The sequence below is a fragment of the Castor canadensis genome, chromosome 4, assembly GCF_047511655.1.
Source record: "Castor canadensis chromosome 4, mCasCan1.hap1v2, whole genome shotgun sequence".
Lineage (NCBI taxonomy): Eukaryota > Metazoa > Chordata > Mammalia > Rodentia > Castoridae > Castor > Castor canadensis.
This window is the reverse complement of record NC_133389.1, coordinates 9,854,117-9,866,166: the sequence shown is the minus strand read 5'-3', so window position 1 is coordinate 9,866,166 and position 12,050 is coordinate 9,854,117.

The following is a 12,050-nucleotide window of genomic DNA, read 5'->3' as shown; positions in this document are numbered from 1 at the left end:
TGGTTAAAATAAGGAGCATATGGCAGTATTTGTTGTCTCCAATAGTGGTGGAGAACTTGAGTAAAGAAAATGATGAGCTTAGGTTCTTAAAATATTCTGCTCGGTGTTTGCATAAAGGACCGAAAAGCTTTTGTGTCTGACCTGAAAGAAATCTTTCTGTAGCCACAGAACTGAGATTCCTAAAATGCAAACCAATGTGTTATCTTGCACATGGTTGAATTAGAACACAAAATAAATCCTCAACTTGAGGTTGAAATATCAACTGTAAGTGAATGAAATCCTGAAAATTGGCTTTGGAACATGTGAATAGATTTTAATCAAACTGGGTTGTTCAAATACTGAAATCCTACTGAGCCTTCTTTGCCAGTACAAACAGTTCTTCCACTTTGTAAGAAGGCTGGTCTTCGTTTAATAACTAGTATATCTCTGACTGTGATAAACTGTGAACCATGAAAATATGAAATATCAACTGAACGAACAGCATTATATTGTCAATTTACACTAAAACCAAGGGGCTTGTATTTGAACACATACATAATTAGTAAAACCCAATAATTAAGACACATAAACATTTTTTGGAATGGGCAAAGGATATAAATAGATATTTATCTAATGAAAATATACAAGGAGTCAATAGACACATGAAGACACTCAGTATCATTTATCCCTAAGGAAATGAGATATGAAATCATATCCTAGAAGATAGCTAAGAGAAAAAATTAAAATGATAACAAGTGTTGACAATAACTTAAAGAAATTGATTCATCTCTAACTGTTAGAGATGAATCAACTTATAATGTAACACATTTATACATGGAAGCAATGCTAGGAATCTTCCTGTATAGCTATTCTTATCTCAACTAGCAAAAATGCTTTGTTTTTCTTATTATTGTTTATGCTCTCTCTTCAACAAAATTAGAGATAAGGGCAAAACAGATTCTGCCTGAAAATGAGGGGGGCCGGGGAGGGGGGTTAGAGGGGAGAAATAGCCCAAACAATGTATGCACATATGAATAAACAAGAAATTGGAACCTCTACACAGAATGTAGGTTAGTGATTGTCTTGGTGTGGTGGCTGGGGAGGAATGGATACAGGGTTCTTTTTGGTGTGATGAAAATATCCTAAAATTGAATAGTGATTATAGATTCATAACTAAGTCAATGTGTACACAGATATCAACAGCACTGTTATAAAATCTAAAAGAGTGAACTTTTTTGGTATACTAATTTTATTTCAATATAACTGTTCAAAGGAAAGGTGTATAAACATTAGAAAGTTTGAATGTTAGTGTGGGTTTATCTCATAAGGAGACAAGCCTAGGAGACATATCTCTCCACACAACCCTGAAAAATAAATTCATAAGGGGAGTTCCATCATCTTTGACAATTCATGTGGCCTCCATTCTCCATAAGCCAGAAATTAAAAAAGAATTCTTTAACCAATAGGGACAATGAGAACCTAGGGCGGTGGGAGCCAAGTGAAAGAACTCCAATGAAGAGGTCAGGTCACATTGAGGACACTGCTACATAGCAAAAAGGAATCACTTATACCTGTAAACCATTCGCTTTGTCCTCTACCATGGTGACAGATTTGGGTAGGGAAATAATCACATATGGAGGATTTACAGACACTGGCTGTAAACTGACAATCCTTTCTGTCATCACCAGTAGAGTAAGAATTTACCGAGGTCCATGGAGTCTTGACTCAAGCCTATCTTACAGGGATTCACACTTTGACTATTTTCCTGGTGCCATTATGGATAATTTGAGTAGATGTATGCCAGCTTTCAGAATTTCCAGGTTACCTGGCCAAGGATTTAAAGCTATGACAGGGAACAAGGTGGAAGTTACTGGAACTACCTTTAAAAAATAGACAGTCAAAGCAGTATAATATTTCTGGGGAAAACTGCAGATATGCCACCATCACCAGAACCTGAGAAATGCAAAGTTATGATTCTCTTCCACTCAGTATTTTGCCATCATAGAAAAAAGATGCACACTGGAGATTAAAGCAGAATACTGAAAAATTTAATCAGGTTGTGACTACAGCTGCTATTCCAGATGTAGTTTGTTTGCTGGAGCTAATTAACATTTCTCCTTGTATCTGGTATATAGTTATGATATCTGGTAAATACTTTTTAATCTCTCTGTCAGGAAAATTTCTAAGCAGAATCCAGTTTTGAGTCTGTTTTTTGAAGAGACCTTGGGCTAAGAAAGGATTTTTACATTTTTAAGAGTTAAAGAATATGGACAAAATCCATATGTGGTCTTCAAAGACTAAATTACTTATTGCCCAGTTCTTTAAAAAAAAAAGTTTGTTGACCCCTTGTGGAATGTTAGAGAAAATATTTTGATGCTGTTTCTGTACTGTGAGGACTTTCTGAGCAAACTGAACCAAAACTTGGGATCTGGATTAAAAGCAAGTCTTGGAAAGTAATTTTTTTACTTGTTAAATAGGGAACCAGAGAACTCTACCTCCTGGAGATGTTCAACTTCATTTCAAGCAGTTATGAGTCTGGGCCTAGAGACACCCCTGGGTTGCTGATCTCTAAAGAAGGCTGCTATACTTTCCTGGAGAAATGTATTTGCAAAAAGAAGATTAGAATGAGAACTCTGGATCCTCCTCAGGAAATGGGAAGTCTTCTCCCTTTCTTCAGGAGGGAGCTGGACACAGCACCATGATTAGTTTTTGTGGGTTTCTTCTACACAGCATAAACTCCATATGGGAAGGGTGGAATCAGACATCTGTCATGTTGCTACCATGGAATTGGTTTTTGTCCACTAAATAATGATTAATCTACTTTGCTTCATAGACTTGTTGATTCACTAAGAATAAAATTAATGTGGATATTTAAATAAAAACTTAAGATCACTCTTCTTAGTAAGGAACATAATAAATATTTCCTTTAAACTGTAGATCCAGCAAAATGTTTTCACTGTTTTCCTTTGTTAGAAGACAAGTGAGGCAGTTGTCCTTAGGAGCAAGGACAAGTCTTCAAAGTTTTCTTTTTTTTTGGTTACAGCTAAAACCTATTTGAGGAAAGAAGCTAGGCATGCCAAAAAGTGCTCCTGTCTTCCATCTTTACCAAAAAAGGTAAGCATGTACAGAAGTGCTCCTGTCTACCATCTTTCCTTCTTGAGCCATGATCTTAAATTGAGCATGCTCATATGTACATCCTGAGTTCAGCTCAGGAATGTGCCTGCCCCATTCCTATCATCTAATAAAAACCCCATGCTTCTTTGTTCAAGGATGGAAGCTCTGTGAAAATAATTCTCACGATCGTACCCTCTGTAGGTAATAAATGTTCCTAAAATTCTTATCTCTTGGCAATTCTTGCTTTGACTTTGTGCTCACCAAGATGAGAACCCACTGCATCTGGTTATGGCTTCAGGAATGTATTGATTCTTCAGTCGTATACCTATCTCTGTAAGATATCACATATTGATGATATTATTATAATTAGATCAGTTTTCTAGGTTTTCCATATCGAAGTATCACAGACTGGGAAACTTAACAGAAATTTATTTTCTCAAAATTCTGGAAGCTAAAAACAAAAGAAATTAAAAAAAAACAAGAAAAGAAAAAGAAAGAAATAATTCTGGAGGCTAGAAGTCTGAGATCAAGCAGATATTAGCATATCTGCTTCCTTGTGAACCTCTCTGCTTGGCTTGTGGATGCTGCCTTCTTCTTGGGTCTTCCAAATGGTGCTCCGTCCATAAATGTCTCAGTCCAGATTTCCTCTGATACAAAGACGCTAGTTATATATGATGATTTTGTTTTAAATTAATTACCTCATTAAAGGTCCTTTGTGCAAACATAGACACATTCTGAGGTATTGGAGATTAAGATTTTAACATATGAATGAAGGGAGAACACAACTCATAGCACAGACTGCAACTTGTAAACAGGAAGTAGAAACTGCCCTAGACACTGTGTTTAAGAGAATGAAAAATAACTCCATAAAAATCTGTTAAGTATTTCATCTTGATGAAATGGTCCAGTGGTCTGGGACATATGAAAGTACCCAGGCAGAAGGCCAATTGGAGCATCTGGCCCCTATTGAAGGACAGTTGTGGGAATATCAAATAAATTTACTTAGGAATTAGAATCAATATTTACTTCATTTGGGCACACTACTACTACCCATGTCTCAAGTAGCCCTCAGTGACCAGCTTTGAGTGAGGCTCAGATCAAAAGAATACAACAGTGCTTGGGCTACATGATCCAGAAGAAGTAATGGTATTTAAGTGGTGTACAGCATGATTTTGAAGCTTTTGGCAAGTTGATCAGTTGATCAGTGACTAGTAGTGTAAATGCTAGAGATTTTGGAACAAAGCTTTATCTCTCTCTGTAGATAACTATTCATCTTTGGCGAAACAACTGTTAGCTTGCTCCTGGGCATTTGTAGCTGACAGCTTTACCTTGGGCCACCAATTTGCCATGTGGGCTGAGCCTTTGTCCTATAGACAATGGGGTGCTATAGGAAGTAGTATGTATGGAACTGGACTTGAGAAAACCTTGAGGGAACCAGTAAGTTGAATGAGGAAGAACTGTAGATGCCTTTGACACCCAATTATGCTACATTATCTTTCTTTCCAGCATAGCATCATGGGGAAGGCTCTATGAGAGTTATGCAAAGGATGAACTTGGGTTTAAAGATGGTTATGTACAACACACAGATACCACCCAAATGTGAGTAACTGCAGCATTATAGCTCAGTCTGCAATGGTCCTTTGGAGAGAAATAAAGGGAAGTCTCTCTACAGGGCAGAATTTTAAGCAGTGCATTGTGTTGTTTATTTTGCTGGTAAGGAGAGATGGCTAGAGGTTCACAACTACTATGAATCATGAACATCTGCAGTAGTTACAATAATATGTCCAAGCAAGATAAGATGGCTGCAAAAGAAGGTCTGCAGAAAAGGAATGAAATCAGACTCCTCTAATATTCAAAAAGTGGAAAGTATTTGTTTCATTAGAATGCTCATAAAAGGATATCAGACAGGAAAATATTAGCAAAGAAACACAATAAGGTAGCCCATTATAAAGATAAAAGTCTTGTTCTGAGTCATTCCAATCTTTAGTCAGTGGTTTCATTAACAAAACAAGGTAGCAGGGATGGGATGTGTTAGCTTTTCATCACTGACAAAATACCAACAGGAGAAATTTAAAAAGAAAAATATATTTATTTTGATTCATGAATTTAAAAGTTTCAGTCAACAGTCAGCTGGCTCCTTAGGGCTGAGATGGAGTGATAAGCAAAGTTACTCATATCACATAATAAAGAGAGAAGGATGAGGAGGAAGAAGAGGAAGAGGAAGAAGAAGAGGAAGAAGAAGAAGAAGAAGAAGAAGAAGAAGAAGAAGAAGAAGAAGAAGAAGAAATCGAGAGAGAGAAAGAGAGAGAGAGAGAGAGAGAGAGAGAGAGAGAGAGAGAGAGAGAGAGAGAGAGTGTGTCAAAGGCCAACTGCCCAGTGACCCAGTGACCTACTTCCTCCAATCCTCCAACATGGCTCCATTTTCTAAAATTGCTATCACCTCCCAATAACACCACAAGTTGAGGACCAAAGCATTCAAACACTAGTCTTTGGAAGACAATCCAGATCCAAGCTATAACAGAGTGTTATGCATTCATTCATGAACTTTCTTTCACCAAAGCCATTCCGCCTATAGCTATTGCCAAGTTTTATCAGTTAATAGAAAATAATTTTTCAATAAAACACCATTCACTAGGGGAGTAACCAGTGACCTGAACCCAGGCAGATTATGTTGAAGCATTTCTATTATAGAAAGAGCAGCACTTAAAACAAAAAACTGGAATAGAGGCTTTAAAAATGGTGTCATCTTTCCTGTCTGCGGTACTTCTGCCAAAATAATCATTTTAGGCTTATTGAATGATTTATCAAACATCATTTCTGACTATGGAACTCATTTCACCTCTAATGCAATATAGTAGTTAGCCTGCCATGCAATTCATTAATCTTACCATGTTACCCATCGTCCTGAAGGAGCTGGCTTGGCAAAACAGAGACCTGACATTTAGAAGACTCAGTTAGTTCCAGACTAGACTAGACTCTGTGAGTCTGGGTGGCATCTCCTTGTAGGACTAGGACAAAATGCTCTAGGGCACTGTATAAAGGGATGATTCTTTCATAGTAAGGATTCATGAGCCTGAGAATTAGAAGGTAAAAATGAAAGAAGATTTCTTTCATTGTTATTCCTAAGTAATCCACAAGCAAAATTTTTCCTTCCTGTCCCTGTTGCCTTAGCCTATGCTGGTTTGGAAGAGTTATTCTAAAGAGGGAAATGTTTTCATCAGGGCCACCTGGTTATTTTGGCTTCCTGTGCCACTGAAGCAACAAGCAAAGAAGGGGTTACTGGCTGAGGTGTTTGTTATAGACTACCAAAAAGAAATTGGTGGCTTCTACATAATGGAATGAAGAGTGAGTCTGGAATGCAGGGTGTCCTCGAGGATGCTGATTAGTGAGTCTTAAGTACTCTGTGAATAGAGTCAATAGAAAAATACACAACCCAATTCAAGTAGAAACTTTCAGGAAGGATTGATATCACCCCAAAAGGAAAGGAATGGTGAATATATGGGGGCTATGCAGGGGCTATGCAAGGCAAAGAGAATGAACTGTAACATGCCAGTTACACTCACATGAGCAGTGGTAGATAGAAGGGCAAGAAGTATAATAGTTATGAGTTTTGAAATGAATAGGTATTTAGACAGAAGACAGATAGCTAGATGCATACCCACACATGTTATATGCATTATAAATGTTTGGATTTCTAGCCTCTTATTCCCTTATGAAATAATATCAGCTGTGTTAATAGCAGTTAACTGTATGTGTGAACATATAAGTTAAAGAATTAAAAATGAGGTATATGAACTAGCATCAAAAGAATGAACATCTCCCAAAGACTAAAAAGGAAACTTAGGTGCTTCATTCAGGAAAAAAGTTACCATGTTGTATGAAGAATAATAGTATCATGTTAAATAGTACTCTCTTTACTAGGTGATTAAATATGGTTTACGACTGTGGCACCATGTGGGTGCCAGTCACAGCAGGTAAGTACGTGTAGCTCTATAACTTGTTAACCTGGCTAGGGATAACACTTAGAAATCCCGAACTGCAGGTTTCTTGAGAAGGGCAGCAGAAGAGAAGAACCTGAACTGAAATTTGGGAAGCAGAAGCAAAGCTTCAGATATTTCTAGTTCATACACATTGTTGATTCCTGACTCACCTCATTGGCATGGAGCACTGTCTGGACCTGAAAGTACTTCAGTTTCCCCTAAGCTCTTCTTGTGGTTCTCTGTCTCCTGAGACTTGTATTTGTGTTCAGACCATTGAGAAAACCTTGGAAGGATGTTCTTATTACCAGTGTCAGGCAACAAGAATTAACATGGGCTTTGGTCCATCCTTGTGGGCTTCCAGTCTTCACATCCATTTTCCTTTTTTGAGAACCAGACTTTGCATTATGTATCTTATTGTAATTGTACATCAATGATATGCTACACTTATTTATTTATCTGTCTCTTTAAATACATTTTTGGTCTTCTGAGCCAGGCAAACTTCACTTAAGGTGATGTTCTCCGCTTCCATCCATTTACCTGCAAATGACAAAATTTCATTTTTCCTTGTGGCAGAGTAAAATTCCATTGTACATAAATACCACATTTTCTTATCCATTCATCAGTAGTGGGGCTCTTGGCTATTCCCATAGCTTAGCTATTATGAATAATGTTGCAATAAAAATGGGTGTGCAGGTGCCTTTGTTGTAAGTTGACATTTTTGTTTTCTGCTTTCATGTAAACATATAGTGGAAATGTTGCCTTGTTATAATTGACAAGTGGAAAAAGTAAAACTTTTTAAAACTTGTGTGTATGTGTAAGAAGTCATTCCTAAGTTACTGCCAATAAAGACAGCAGCCTCTATTTGAATATATTTTTTGTAGGAAGTATGATTTGTGTATGTATAACTTTCTTTTTTTGAAAATTCTAACTCATCTATCCATTTATTTATTGATTTAGTCATTCTTTCATGCAAACCCTCATTGAACATTGAGCCCAGGCAACCCAGCTTCAACTATTAAAATTTTAATTAGATTTTCATTAAATACATAAATAATTTAATTCATCAGTACATTATGTATATTAAACATCAAACATAAATTTACACAATATCCTGTGAGACCAAGACAAAGGGAGAAATTAACATCTCTAGAAGTCAGTGAACATTTCAGAGAGAAGTTGATTTGTGACTCAAACTGGATTTTTTTTTATTAAGATTAATGATACTGATTTATACTAAGCAATATAGTAGTCAGACATTACTTAAATATTTGCCTGAAAAAATAAAGTGTTTCTTTACATATTATTTTCCAAGTTGAATGAAAGGTATGACATTTTCAATCTATGCTCATATATTCTGAATATAATTATTTTTAATATAAATAGTAAAACACTCTTAGGTCTCAATGAGCCAATTTTGTACCAACTTTACTATCAAGGTTTTTATTTCATATAAAGCTTTTTTTGCATCTAAGTTATTTGAGATACTGTACTTTTACAAATTCATGCCCACTGCTGCTATATTATATTTTATCCAAAGCCACATGTATATCTTCAACACATTTGATATTTGTAAAAAAAAATCTCTGGGAATACATTCAAAAATTGCCACAACAAAAAAGAATTTACATCCCTGTTTACTATTTCCTTTTTTCCCCTCTCAACATTTTTGACTCTTTTCAAACCTACATAAAAGTTGCATGAACATTGGTTGGTGACTCTAGGATAGGGTGCATAAGTATTGTCAATGAAGGGCACACAGATATTATAAACATTTGGTCACAATTGCTTTGCCTATTTCTCTCTCTACTTATGTACAATAAGAAGATTTTTTTTGGTAGTTTTTTTATGTGTCTTTTAAACTTGGTATGTTGTCAACCATCTGTATCCATGGGCTCCAAAATCTGTGGAGTCAAACACGGATTAGCAAAGATAAAATTGTAAGAGGCTGGAATTGTTGTCCAGAGGTAGAGCTCTTGCCTAGCATGCATGAGGACCTGGGTTCAGTCCCCACCCACCAAAAATAAAAATTAAAAACATGTGCATGTAGTGAACACGAACAGATTTTTTCCCAATCTCAGCATAACTCCTTACACAGCATTTACATTGAATTCTAAGAAACCTGGAGATGATTTAACAAATAGAGAAAGATGTGTACTCTATGCCATTTCATATAAGGGATCTGACCATCTGTGAACTCGGATATCTGAAGTGGTCCTGGAATTAATCTCCAAGGATGTTGAGGAATGGTTGTATTAAAAACTGAATATCAGGGTCAAAGCCACAGCGTTTTGCCCTGTCCCTTTCAAGAGGTGTGAACTCACCAGGGGCTGAGAATTTATTCCTCTTTTTTTTCTTCTTTTGCAATCTGAAGTCATCAATTTCCTAAGGAAGAATGCTTTTGATCACAAACGGCTAATTTATACTTGGAATCCTGGTCATTAAAAAAAAATAAACTGTTTTGCATTCGATATTAGATATTGTAGAAGGAGCAGACTGTGAATGTTTCTATTTTAAATTTCAGTTTTTATACAAAAGATTTATGACGATGAAGGCAGAAAGTGTGACACCTCAGGAGGGCTCTTCTACTGCCTATGTCCCCAGCAATAGAGTCGATTTGCACTCCTCTAGAGGTAGGATGGGAGAATGAAGAGAGAGGTAAATAATCAGAGCTGGACTTAAACCAGCTTCTTGTTTACAGGGACAAAAACCCGCTCTCCCGATGAGATTTGGCACTTGCATGTTTACTTACTTGGCAAGGTTAAGGTGTCTGCTGCAGCTGCTGAAGCGTGTCATATTCCTGTACTTCATCTGACCTCAGCATGCTCAGAAGGAAATCACAAAATACTGACTTTCTCCTAAAGGCTGGGACGCTTTTACCCGTTCTAGTAATCATTGAAACCCCTGTCTCATAGCTTGGAGTACACATCAAAATGAATGGGAAAGTGTGTTCTCTATGTTTGGGCTTAAGCAGAAGTTCAGCTAAGACCAACCAAATGACTTTTCTATGGCTTATGTGCATTTGGACACACCACTGAGTGTATCTTAACTCATCTTAGGCGATGCTCATGTAATTCTGAGAAGCACCACTGGTTAAGAGTCCCTGACTTAAAATATAGTCAACATTAACACAAAAAGTTAACAATTCTATATAGGTTTTGCAAAATAAAAAGTATTTTTTTCCATAGTATTTGAGGGATGGAGAATTACTTCATTAGGTAAATGTTTCCATAGTACAGCAGACCTGTTCTTACTTTCAATAACTATATAAATTTCAAGATTTCATATCCCACCTAAAGCAATAAATCTTCTGTACTAAAGCAAAATATCTTTAACACTTTTAATTACTTCAATTACTTTTTTTTCTTATTATGCTATCTTGGTCAGTCTTTACACCTAAAGACCATATTTACACTAGATTCTATGTCTCAATACTCTTGTCACCTTAGCCATCACTTCATTTCTGACTTTTGCATGTGAAATGAAATGGCAGATCAAAAAGATTAGATAGGTGATCTATGCTCTGCCTATGAAGTCTTAACATTTAAAAGTCAGTGTGCAGATATTAGGGGAAAGGGATTAGAGGTTGGTATACAAGGCTGTCTTCAGTTACCTCACTCTTATGGAGCACCAATCTTATGTCATTGACTAATCTCTCTTAACTTAAATTGAGCTAGGAGCAAGAAATTGTTTGCAAGTAAAAAATGAAAATGGTGTTGTCTTCAAGTAGAAGACTCTCTCTCTTAGTCAAGCTGATTTCCCTTGTTTTTTTCTTGGTCATCACAGGGAATGGCCGGCCAACCCTGTTTAATATCTAGCCTTTTTCTCTCAAGTCCCATAAAACTACAACCTTAGTCTGTACATACATGACTACACTATCAACAGTTTACCACTCCCAATTTTACTTCTGGGAAAGGACATGGGGGACAAGTTACTGACTCATCCCATTCTTGATCCAACCAATGGGATGGGTAAGAAATGTTAAATGCTCATAATTACACAATCGTTGGATGATTCTACTCAGATCTCAACCTCAGTTTACCTCCTAATGCTCCTTTGAATCACACTTCCTATTACAAGTCCTCAGTGTTTCCTCCATAATACATCTGATTCACACCTCACAATTTCATAAATATCTATGGATCAGTACAATGATGGAAACTTGATGAAAGGTTGAAGGGGCTAACAGAATTTCTGCAAGGTAAAGAGGCATTATTTTGGGGAAAATATTTCCAAAATGTCCTCTGAGAGGTTGTTTTCCCCCTGCAAAAATCACTGCCTTGCTCCATACTCTGTATATTTTGAAGGACTTTAGAGAAAAACTCATTATTTTGAAGGGTAGTCATTCAGAATTTGAGAATATGTTACTGACAACTGTAAAGATAGTTCACCAAGTGTGGAAATAAAGCATAAACAGGAGACAAAGGAATTTAACACAGATTTATCAGTTTCAGGTTACTTCAGTGTTGTACAATACCACAATTTTTAACTATTACATGCCATTGTATGAGTCATTAAAATCTAATAATTTCCTGTATTTTTGACTGGATTCCAATAGTCAGGAAGAAGTGATATAATATGTATATATGTATATATATGTTAACTATAATATGTATATATGTATATATATGTTAACTATAGTTTTATTAAACTACTTTGATGGAAGAAAACCATTACTACATGAATCACTAAGTGATCAGAGTCACGTAAGAAGACTCATATGAAAACTTCGAATAAGCGGAGAAATGTTTCTTATATAAATTATTCAGCTTCTCTGGACATCCGCCCAAACAAAATTTGAGTACTGGTTGGATTGTTTCGTTGTAAAGGGAAGGGACTGTCATGTACATGGCAGAGGGGTGGATTTTGTGCTTGTGTTGACAGACCCACAAAATCTCAGTCCGGGAGCTTATCTTTAATCACACACAGTGTGGAAACTCAACCTCCAGCAGTCCTGTCTGGATATAGTCCATTGTTTCC